This window comes from Branchiostoma floridae, chromosome 16 (genome assembly GCF_000003815.2).
Source record: "Branchiostoma floridae strain S238N-H82 chromosome 16, Bfl_VNyyK, whole genome shotgun sequence".
NCBI lineage: Eukaryota > Metazoa > Chordata > Leptocardii > Amphioxiformes > Branchiostomatidae > Branchiostoma > Branchiostoma floridae.
Window position 1 is genome coordinate 7,570,551 of NC_049994.1, and position 12,871 is coordinate 7,583,421.

The 12,871-nt window shown below is 37.9% G+C and overlaps 1 protein-coding gene and 1 long non-coding RNA gene across 8 annotated transcripts in view; one reads left to right on the forward strand and one right to left on the reverse strand.

Moving 5' to 3' along the window:
- LOC118432702 (cysteine sulfinic acid decarboxylase-like) overlaps positions 1 to 12,871 on the reverse strand; it is a 79,210-nt gene that overhangs the window by 22,876 nt on the left and 43,463 nt on the right. The gene's annotated exons all lie outside the window — the stretch shown is intronic.
- LOC118432705 lies at positions 3,473 to 5,182 on the forward strand. The gene is made up of 4 exons (XR_004833118.1): positions 3,473 to 3,539; positions 4,019 to 4,066; positions 4,883 to 4,984; positions 5,118 to 5,182. It is a non-coding gene; the product is annotated as an uncharacterized LOC118432705 (long non-coding RNA).

Below are 12,871 nucleotides of genomic sequence, written 5' to 3' on the forward strand. Positions count from 1 at the left end.
GTTAACGTAGCCCCGCTAACGCCAAATTTTCTCCCGTCCACTCCGAAGCGTACGGCCGTAGGCTCAGCGGGAGTCCCCGTGAACGCCAAACTGCGTATAAAGAGAACACGTCGGGCTCGCGTTAGCGGCAGTCAGGGTTTAGACGTTTAGCATAAAGCGCGCGCTTATTAGCATATGGCGCGAAAATGGTAGGTACAGATTTGCAAAACATTGGAGGAAAATTGCCAGCAGCGATCATGTTCATAACGCTGGGTAAGAATACAGTGATAAGAAAACAGTCTTCCGATAGTTACTTTTTTATATACTAGTAGAATGAATGTCAACCCAAAAATCAACCCGAACTACGCAGAAAAAATAGTTTTCACGGCCTGCCTTTTCCGTAATGGCCACCTACGCAGGCTCTTACGTCATTCGGGTCTGCAGTCAACCTTCAAAGCAGGCGGGATGTCAGCGAAAAATAGTCTCATTCTCACATTTTTGGACGACCTATTTTTGCACAATTTTCGTGGAAGACCTTTAAAAAAATATACGATAAAGTTCGATTCCGAATAATTTCTCTTGCAATACATTGTTACGTTGTACCGAAACCAGAAGCCGCTATCTCTGCAAATTGTGTATAAAGTAATCCCATTACGCGTCTCCGATTGGCCGTTGCTATGACAGTGGTGGCCGTTGCTATGACATTGGTGGGGAAATTCCCGCTACATGAACTGCTGGCAGCTTGAGTTTTTACGTACGAGGTAGTTATTATACCTGCAGGAATTATGCGTATATCACGGTTATTTCAGTACGTAGCCATAATTTAGCAGGTCATCACTGAAAGAAAGGGATCTTCTATCAAACAGTTCGCTTTGAAAGGGTTTTTAAGTGCTTTTTTATCGAAAATTTTGTGGTCGAAGTTACCGGAAGTGTCAGCGAAACAACAAGGTAGGCAGGGACTTGTATTTCTCATGCAAGTCACGTATTTGAATTTTCAATCACTTGGTAGCGGTACGCAAACAAAAAATTTACGGTTGTTCAATATAACAACGTGCAGCTAAAAAAAAACTGCGATCTTAACGGGTAGAATTTCACCAAGATTTTACAATCCACCGCGCGCCGCGGGTGTCCTGTCAGATTTCCGGGCGGTGTGTCTAAAGAGGTGCCGATAGCGGCGTCCCGATAACGGGGAATTTACCGCTAACGCGAAAAGCGTAATGTAAAGTGGGCCTAAGTTTGCGGTAGCACCATGCACTGCAGTCTCTTCTTGCCACGGAAAAATGTTTGCGGTGGTTTTAAGTTCGCGGTGAAGCTGCCACCGCAAAAACCGTGAACATTAAACCATCGCGAAAGTTTCTGCATTTACAGTATCTGATACTGTGATAGCACCTTGAACATAGATTTGGTATATTCACCATGGGTACCAGGGAATGTTTATGCTTATTCCATGTTTTTTTGTCATATCCTACCATATACCATCACTAATTTTCACTAAATTTGCCTTCTAACAAAATAAATGAATAAACAGTTTCCAAATTCAAATCTTGAGTCAGTATTTAAATAAAAACCCCTATTGTGCAGCTGGTGAAGGCTGCTGCACAAAGACAGGTATTCTTGTCCAACCAAGGTGCCAATTGCCATCCTAGTCCCATATTGTGAAACCACCAGGAATTTCTTTAGGTAATATCCATCACAATGGGCAAACAATCTACCCTACTTCAGGTCAGGTTGTCAGATTGCCTGGACATGGAGCATTCAGCCCCTGGGTCTGGCAGCCCAGTGGAAGAGTAACATGTTGCTGGACTGTTACCTCAGTGTCTTTTGCGTGCTTCTTGTACTAGTCTTTCAAAGTTTCAGTAGAAGAATGTAAAAGGTGGCCATCTTATAGAAGAAGGTTAGTAACTTTGGTTTATTGCTTTGTTGCAGATTATCTGAATTTTTCACGATTTTGAAATTCTAACAATTTATAAGTAGTATGAGATGACAAAACTATTAGTAAAGTAACATTCTTCTTTTTTTTTATTAGTAGGTGGAAAATGTGGGGGAAGAAGTTACCAGAATGGTGCAATTCGCCCGAGGTCATTGTGAAACACAGGCCTATGGACAAGAAGGACATACAGAAGGTAAAACTACATGTCATAATCTTTGGCCAAATCTATCATTTACATTGTATATTCCTTAAGAATTGCCAGTGAATTACTTTTAATTTAATTAAAACTTTTAATGTAAGTCCAGTGACTGACTGTAATTTGATGTAATGCCAGCCTGCCCTATATACTGGGTCACTGCCCCCGGGAGCAGATTTGGAATTTCAATACATGATGACAGGTATGATCAACCTCCTTGGTATGATACATATAAAATACTTTTGGGAAATGGGAAACTCCTTGGAAACTAGCTTGACAGTATAGATCATCGTAGGCTCAGCAAAAATTTGTCTCTATCTCAGAGTATTCCGCCCAGGCCCATACCACATGTAATATACCCTACGAGAACCTGAGAGACGGTGCGCAAAGAGTTACCAAGCCCTGCCATGCACACACCTGCCCGCAACAACCTCCAACCCACCCAGCTGGCCTCTTGAACTATCACTTGCCTCTCACAAGGACGTTACATCAGGTAACGTCCTTGCCTCTCACGTGAGGCCAGCTGGATCGTCAGGCGGGAGGGAGTTGTTAGGGCGTGTGTGGCAGGGATCGGTAACTCTTTGCGTGCCGTCTTTTATACGTAGGAGTTTCCTTGGTTTTCTAAGGGTTAAATACCACATGTTGGACAGGGGTATTGGATTTGTACAGGGTCCTTGTCTGAGAACTTCACTTATGGGTTTGCAGTAATGGAAGACCCCTTTCACACTAAAAAAAAAAACGAAGTGAGTTAAACATGGAATTTGATTCCATTATTGCAGTGTGAACGTTCCAAATCTGATTGATTTTCTCCTATTGGATTCATCTGTGTCCCACCCCTGGGTGGCAGATTTGGTGGAGTGTGGCGCAATGTGATTGACCAGCTTGTTTAGAGGTTTTGAAGTCATACATATGGTTACAGCAGACCTAAGTAGACCTGAAATTATGCAGACTAAATTATGGAGGTTGTAAGTTTGGGTTTAATCTGATAATATCTAAAAATTGTGAACGCATTTTTCGGAATGGGTACAAAATTTTTTATTTGATTCAAAGTTAAATTCAATTCTTTTTTTTAGTTAGTGTGAATGGGGTCTTTAAGGTGGCAGGACAAATAGGCTGTCGGAAATACAATCTATTCAGGCCCTTTTAGAACCTGATCATACTATTTTAAAGATTGATAGCAACAATAAAGTTACATTAACAATAAAGGTTAAAAGCCCCTAGTCAAAAAACCTGAAATACTACAATGAGTATTGTGGAGTCTGAGGAGTATGCAATAATTTAGATTATATTTTTCCTTTTTTTAATCATTGTTTACCTCAGGCCTATTTTTTTGTACAACTTATGCAGGCTGCAACTTTGTTGGAGAACCCACCCCCTGGTCGGCTACAATATGACTTGAAGACTCTTAGAGATGGAGAATGGCTACCTGACTTAGTAAGTATGCCCAAAGACAGTGTCCTTCAAGTTGGTAATTGTCTAAGAACCAACAGATCCTGCTTACAAATTGTAATTATTAATAACAAGCAGTCTAACTTCATAGCTTTCTTAGGAAAAGTTCTTTTGGCTGTGAGCTGCCCCGAGAGGTTCTCTTGTTTGGAAATAATTGATTTTATTGCCACGAGGCTCTGAACACTCCTTGGCTAAACTCCTTATGCCATAAGATCTGCCAGGAGATTACACTCACACTGCAGATGCACACAGAGAGAAGGTTTTATCCTCCTTGCAGAGAGACTGATAATCATTCAAAGGTTCTTGTGACCTAAAAACTTCATATTTGGCTAAAGGACAATACTTACACAGACTATATATCTCCAAATTGCAGAGGAAGAGAATTATCATGTTTCATAATAAAACAATATGTTAGCTTTGCTGGGCTAGGACACTTACAGTATTTTAATGAATATTTTTGGCAGATCATTGAGGAATATCTGAAGTTAATCAAGACGGAATGCAGTACAGAGGTAAGGGTCACAAAAGGTTCTATTCACTTGTATTGTTGTAACAAATTGATTTACTATAACAATGGTGTACTGGTCCAGGAGTATTTGTGCATGATGACACTATTTATCAATGGGAAATTAAAGGCTTGTTATATATAATACAGCTGTGGATGCAAGTCACTGTTTTTTGTCTTGAAGGACTTGTGTTCACACCTTGTATATTATGTATGCATGTAGGCACTCTTTGATGGTCCTTGGTCAAAGACAAGATTGTCTGCAAGATGGAATCTTACACTTGTATGTTAGAATTTGCAGGATATAAATATCAATAGTAACTGCTTGATTAGTGATCTGAATAAAAAAACACAGGAACATGACTGTTCAAGACTCTGTCATGCTGCTAGGACATCAAAAATTTCCCTACATGCATTATGCATAATATCTTAACAATGATTATACTAGAGAGCCAGTGAAGTCTATCTATCTTTGATATATCAGTATAACGTCCAATGTATAGAACCTGAAGTTATGGTAACTAAACTTTGAAGTTCCATGCTGAAACATATTGCCATTTAAAATTTGCAATTACAGGATGTTCTGAAAGGAAAATGTCCATTATTTAAATTTTCTAACAGGTGAAAAAGAACACTGTCAGATCATGGAGGATTTATCTAAGATAAAACCTCCTTGGTCGGATGGGGAAGTGCAGGACATTCTCCTAAATTTTCCGGAGATCTTTTCAAAAGTCCATGCTTTTTCTATATCTTTATGCACCAATTTTGTAAAAAAAGAAGGCGGAATGGACAATATTACCTAAAAATATACAATGTTTTTCAGAACCATAAAGTTGAGTACTTTGACTGCACTGCATACACGAGTCACCTACGAAGCAAGCCAGTCTTCAGATACTACAAAAGGCATCGATTGAAGACAAGCAAGGTAATCTTTTAATCGCTAATTCATTGTGTTATATCCTTTGGCACTCTTCCAAAAGTTTAACATTTACATTCACTTAAATCATGCAAATATAGAATTATGCACTGAACAATGTCTTGCAATTTTTGTTGCACAGGATGTAGCAGGCAGTGACATAGTTTTCTTACCTGTGCACCAATTTGATCACTGGGGACTAATGGTAAGTTCAGTACACAATCATGCGGCTTAAATTGTTTTGTATTTATCTAGTAAATATAAGTAATGTCAGTCTTTTTTCAGAATGAAATATAACATATGCGATCCACTATGTAACATTTTGGTCCCAAAATTGATAAAAGTCTGTATGACAGTAATAGAGCAACCATTTTCAAGTCCTTGTTTTGTATTGCTACATTATTACATATTTGAATTTTCTATGAAAATAAGTTCTATAAGGCAGCAATAAAGTTGGGTTAATTCCATCCAAAACTACAAGATCTGGCACAGATGAAGTTTTACATTATTCATTGTGTGGTGAATTGTCAACAAGCGTCTGGCTGGAAACACAAAGCCAGCAGGTTGAGCAATTTGTGGCCTAAAACTGCAAGGTTTTACATAAATTTACATATATGTGGTGAATCAACAGGCAGCCAGGTCTCAGAGTACAGAGCCATCTGTGGGCAGTGTATTGGTTTGATCAAGGAGGTTGTGATATAACCTCCTTGGTTTGATGGTGCAACATCCCTCGCTCCCTAAATATTGGTACATGTTACAATGCAATGCAATAGGGTTCACTTATCTTACCAATTGTAAAGAAATGTTAGGAAAATCAGTGTCCATGTACAATAATTTTAAATATTGTATCATTGTTGGCCATCTAGGAGGTTACAAACTCCATGATTGTACTAATAGTAATACCTGTTTCTCAAAACATTTATTAGGTGTTTTACCCAAAGAAGAAGGTTGTGCTTCTACTGGATTCTCTATCTTCAAGTTGTTTGATCAACAAGAAGACAGCTTTGGAAAAAGCGAAGTATGTCATCTACATGTATTTCTTTTTTCATCTTGGTTATATCAATTAGTTTATCTATACAGCCATGTTGATTTGATTATATGGGGTTTTAAGTTCGCGCATTATTAAAAACTGCCGCAAACATTCTGTATATCGGCAGGCGTTTAATACTGGGCTATGAAAATAACAAGAACAAAATCGAACTCTTAGTCAAGAGTTTGTGACCATTTTTTGTACCACTAAGTTCCTACAGTCAAAGGTATAGAGGCTGAAGGTCTTTATTCATTCATTTCTCATCTGCTTCATTATAATATCTTATAATATAAGAGAAGGTGTAAACAAATATTGGTATCAGAACATTCCATTTGATCTATTGTCTGCAAAATTGAGTACTGATTGCTCAGAGCCCTTTTCTCATTTTACAGGTTATTCCTTGAATGTTATAAGTTGGCTCCAAGTGATAAGAACTGGGACCAGTGGACTTTTTCAATGCCAGATGCTGATGTAAGTCTTTACTTTTTCTTTACCTTAGTTCAATTATTTAAAACACATAGTCTGTGTAATGCAAACTCCACTGTCCAGGGCTGTAACCGGCCCCTCCCCGCGGCAATGTAGGACAGGCCAATAAGAAGCGCGATTAAATCAGGCTACAGTTAACAATACTGTAATAACAACAACAATGAAAAAAAAGAGAAATAGAAGAAGAGGAAGCAGAATATTAAGTTTTCAATCTTTCTTTTCTTGTACACATGTTAAGTTTTTTTAAGTGCATGTAACAGGTGATTTTGTATTCACACTAATAATTAGTGTTTGAATTCTTTTTGCTTAGATTGACTCTGTTTTGTCAATTGGATCACATCCTCAAGGCACATTTGAGCTTGAATAACCATCCTTTTTCTGACATCATGCAGGTCAAGTAGAGTTTATGTAATGTACACAGACTCATATAACTCAATTCTATCTTCTGCAGGAAATACCACAGCAAACAAACGGCGATGACTGTGGTGTGTTTGTCTGCCAGGTTTGTAAAATGAATACCTTTAATTAAGTTAATTGTAATTTGAGTGTAACAGTAACTCCTATTTGTTACACATTGCTGATCATACCATCTTATAACCATCATCATCATCTTTGTTAGATATGCTGTAAGGAAACTATTGTTTTATACAAACAGTTTAGTAAAACAGATCAGATTCATCAGATTCCTTTTCTGGCATGCATGCAAAACTGTCTAATTTCACTGTCACAGTGGTAGTTAGAATTTGCACATGGCTTAATTTTGTACAAAAGTGTATTGGAGTTTATTCAGATACACTCCAATAATCAATATGGTCTTTCTTTCTCTCACTTACTGCTAGTTTGCCTATCACCTGGCTTGTGGTAATCCACTTCAACTTTCACAGGTTAGTATCAGTCTATTCAATACAATTTTTAGTTTCATAGCCATTTACATGAAAAAAAATGAACCAGTTCAATCAACAAATCATTTTTAGAATTTATCTAGCCTGGTAGACAAACGCGTTTGCACTTTTCTTCCACACCTTCACATTCCAAAAATCAGTTTGATGACAAAACAATTCAATGGTTCAAACCAGTCCAATATGTTTTATGCATGCTTGACAAATTCACAATATTAACTTAAGACATGGAAAGCTAGGTCCCAGTGAGGTTTTGGAGATTTGGAGAACTGTTTTGATATACTAAATACATGTATATACCTGTCCATGCAGCGGATGATGCCAAGAGTGCGCAAGTGGATGGTGCTTGAGTTGTGCGAGGGATCAATAAGGTATCTAAACTAGTTACTATATTCTATATTATGTAAGTATATTCTTATGAAAATCTGTAGAATTCAAAATTAATGTGCATCAACCATTGTGACTGTCATGGTGGATTTCATTTTAGTTTACATGCATGGTCAAAATCAGAAAAAAAATTGGCTGTATTTAACTTGTATTTAACATTGAATTAGCTATGCTATGCTATGCAACATCATAATTCTCTAACCGAACAGCAGCTGTAATGTAGAATAACTCAGGGCTTGGTCAGGGGCTAGGTGTAGCCAATATGCCTTAATTACATGTCAAAGTTGCAGATTTAATGATAATAGTTTATTGTTCTACACATTGGTGCAAGCAAATAATGTCAACATCTGTTGATACTACAGCAAAAAGAGCATCATGTATAATGTGGTACCAATGTTGTTCTCACAGAGAGAATCGTGTTAAGATTTCTGGAGCTGCAGAGGAACCCACAAGAAGGTACTTGTACAAGACTTGTTTATGTTGTGTCTCCATATACTCATTCTTTTTACAAAATTTTAGTGATATTATTTGATGTCTGATGTCTTTTTCATTTTAAGAAAGTACAAGGTGTATATAGCTACCCACAGATAGATCTGAACTATTCTCCTCTTTATACCATTACCATAACTTCATAAACTTAAAGACTGTTTGCTTTTCAGAGAAAGAGACAGAGTAATTATGAACATAGCAAAGAGGCGACACAGATCACCACCACCTCTGCCAGAGAATAGGTATGTTATGTATATTGACTATCTGACTTTAAGTTTAAGTTAAGCACAACTTTGTAATAAAAATCATATTACACCACAGGCGATAGGCCATTGAGTTTTCGTTCCTAAGTCTTTATATAGCGCCCAGACTATTGTTCGGGTGCCTCCAAGTATTACACAAGTGAGTTCCGATCGAACCCGAAGGGCCAACACATCTGTTAAAATAAGGGAACTTCATGACATAAAGTTTATTTTCATAAGCTTAAAATGATAGGTTTATCACAAAAACTTAGCAGTATGGGCTTGCAAACAAGAAATGGAAGAAAAAGTGGAGCTTGAGACAGCCCTGAGTCACACCAATATATTTCCAAAGTTCTTGGGTCCCAGGTTGGACTAACAGAAGTGGTTGATCATCTGAGTCCATCCATACAAAACATAATGAGGTCGTTGCCCAATTAGTCGGGGCATGCATCTTATACAGAAAAGAGCACTAGTTTCTTGCTGTTTTTAGTAGGCTAATTTAATGATTATCTACTTGCAGACACCTTTCTGTGAGAAGAAATATTCTGGCTGTCCTGGGAAAGCTGAAGGATGAAAGTTGCTCCAAGCAAGAGGAAGAGGATGGAAGTGACACAGGCAATGAAGCTGACATCAGCAGCAACAATATCTCTTGTATGTGGAAGAAATTTATCAGTTTACAGTATGATTTATTTATTCATTCAAAATGCGACGGTACATTACACATTTATCAGTTTACAGTATGATTTATTTATTCATTCAAAATGCGACGGTACATTACACAGACCTATAGGCAGCACAGCTGATTGTATAGGTCTACAAATAACATGACATTGCAATGGTACAAGACAAATTTACATATAAAGACGGTATATACATAATGGTATATTAGAGAAACGTGAAATTCAAAGATTTAAAGTTGAAGTGGCACCCACACAAATTTTGATCTCAGTAAAAAAATTTCATTGTGCCATGAATAGATTTAAATCTTTCCGACAACAAATTGAGGAACATTTATTATTATTTTGCAGTGAATGACTCCCTCCATGATCAAGCTACACATACCTCTACACCAAAAGGGAAATTCAGAAGAAAGACACCAAAAGGGAAATTCAGAAGAAAGAGAGGTAAGTTTAAAGTTCCTATTGATGATAATAATCACCTGTCTACCATAATAGGCCATGATATGGTACAAGTACCCATGGCAAGAAGAGAGATACTTTTATACATGACAATGGACCTCAATTCTATCTGGAGAAGATTTAGAATACTGAGTGTAGAATAAATGAAGCAATTTCATATTATCTTGTTGAAAGTTACATTTAATGCACATTTAGGTTTTGTTGATTGTCTCCCATATGTACATCACATCATATATTTTACTACTAACTTTCTGTGAGCTTGCCCCAGAATCATGTGCCCAATGTAGTTCCACCCTGAGATCAAAATTTGTGTGGGTGCCACTTCAACTTAATGATAGCCCTTGTGCCTTTCTTGTAATTCCCATTACAGCTCCAGGGATATGTAGCCTTTGTATGAACTGTATATTAGGCTTCTTTCCGACAACAAATTGAGGGACCTTTATTATTATTTTGCAGTGAATGACTCCCTCCATGATCAAGCTGCAAGTACCTCTACACCAAAAGGGAAATTCAGAAGAAAGAGAGGTAAATTCAAACTTCCTCTTGATCATTGAATGTTTTTGTGAACTGCATACAACAATTTGTCTGCACATCCTCCTATATGCAGGGACATCCAACAGCCAAGTACTGCCTGTCTGGATGTGCCCTGCTCTTTCAACCGCACCCTTAGTTCCTGACTGCCCTGCTTATAAATATGAATGAGGTTACCCTTATACATGCGAGACAGCTTTTGAAAACGGAAAGCCTGATATATCTCTGATTGGCTGACAGCTGGTTTGGGGGAGTCCACAGGAACTAATGGTGACGGTTGAAAGAGCAGGGTACATCCAGTCACAGGCAGTTTGGCTGTTGGATGTCCCTGCATAGGAGGATGTGTCTGCCAACATTTATCAGGACCTGCATGTATGTTTAGCCTCCTGCAGAAACTTTTCTACAGGCAATCATTTGTTTCTATGAGCAAGGCAGTTTCTTTTAAGGTAGAGTAATTGGTGAAAGTGTTTATAGGCAGCAGATACAGCTGTCCCTGTGACTGGAAAGAAAACATACAGTGTACTGTACATGTACTCATAGAAAAAAATGCCTCCCACTTTGTGCAGAACCACTGTATGTTCAGTAATTTGATGGCTTAGAATCAATACAATTTTTAAAACACAATTATCATGTTGCAGGTAGGACAAAGGAAGAAAAAGGAAAACTTGCAAAGATAGCTTTAAGCCAGGAGTCAATCAGGGAGGCCTGGACAACAACATGTGGCTGTGGGAGAGACTGCTGTGGCAAGCTTGGCGTAGAAAAAATTGCCAAAGCTAGGCAGTCCTTCTGGAAGCCATACAGTCGACACAAGCAGAGGCTGTTGATCATGGAAAAGCTCCGGAATGCTGATAGGAGGAAAGAACCCGACCATGATCATTATGAGTTTTCCGTCGGTGGCTTTCTCGTCTGCCTCAAGGGATGGTGGACTATTTACGGTGTTAAGAAATCAAGGTATGTTGTACAAACATTTTTTTTCCTTTCATACATGGTAATTACTGAGTTCAAAATTATTTCCAGGAGCTATGCTGTGGTAAAACAATGGTGCAGTAGAAGCCGCTTAATTGCACGGCCTATTTGCCAATGATTCTGGTGCAATTATCCGGCCGGTGCAAGAATGCGAAGTTATCTTGCTGGACCGCACCAGTTTTGGATTTTTTATTCCATGCAGTTAACAGAAGTGTGCTTTAATCCGTTGTGCAATTAACTGGCTTCTACTGCACTGCTTTTAAGTGCTTGATGATAAAGATGGTGATAAAATTACTTTTTGTTTTATGCTTTTTGATGCCAGTAAGCAATTCAATCAAATTTTAGAACTGAGGGAATGGCACCCTGTAAAACCTATCCTTAAGTAATTCTCTAGAAAAAAAAGGGTAAAAGAATATTCAAGACAGTTTGAGTGATAAGTATTTTAATAAAATCCTCCAGGTTCTATGAGGTGAAGGATGATTATGAAGCCGGACAAAATGTTGCATCTGATGGAAGGAAGGGGATGTCGTACGACACAAAGAGGTACCTGACTGCGAAAGAGTGGTTAGGACAGTATGCAAAGAAGTTTGGTGATGACATGCCAAACAGTAAAAACAAAAACCTTCCACAATGTGCCACAAGGACGGTCATTTTTGAAGCGTATGAAGATGCCCACTCTAATGAAAAAACGCTGAAAGAATCCCGATTTAGCCAAATGTGGAAAAAAGAGTTCCCCAATCTCAAGATTCCAAAGGTAGGTCAAAGTCTTTTCTAATTAATAGTTTAGTTACTTTGTCTTATTCTTCTAAATTGCATGGTTAAAAAACAGTCAGTAGGTGATATATGTTTCTGCTATGTACCTAAAGACAGTACTTCTTGCAGGAAAATAGATGAAATATTGTGATTTGACAATCTGGGGCATACTCAGCTATATCATAGAAAAGTCTGAAAAGGTGGTCCAGCACTGCTGTGACACATGTCTGAGCTCATCCTTTCATTCAATGTGGTCCAGCACTTTGCTGTATTGAGCATGAAATTAGACTGAAATTGCTGGCTTTTGTTTGAGATTGGGAGGGAGGGACTTTCATTGACGAAAAAACACTGAAAAATTTACATTTCTAATGCAATTAGTCAAACCATGACTTGTGTATTCTAAGCTCCACCTGCAACTACACTTACAGCAGCATTAAGAAGCGAGAAGAAGTTGAACCTGTACATACTGTAGTATTACTTTAGACTTTGTAGTCTCAGTCATGTATCACACCCTACTCAGATTGTACTTTAAGAATCACTACTAGATGTGTCCTATTCACCTTGATCTGTACTTAGTTTGTTAGAAAGCAAAAACATACAATAAAGGTCTTCATTCATTCATTCATTAAAGCTTGTAAAAAAACACTTCACACAGCAATGCTTTAGGCTCGTTTATCAATAAAGTTGGCCTCCACTATAATGCACTGACAAAAATATTGGTGATGATTGTGACACATATTTTGCAAAGAAAGGATGATGAGTGAATTGCCCACAATTAGAAATATTTTAACATTTGCAAAGACAAGTTTTAGTTGACATGATTAATAATTTCATTGCAGAACAACAGATTTACAAAGTGTACTGAGTGTGACACGTTGAAGAAGCTCCTTAAGTCTGCCAAAACAAAAGCAGACATCAAAGAAGTCCAAGACAGAAGAACTGCTCACTTCAGCTTACAGAAGTAAGTTCAACAT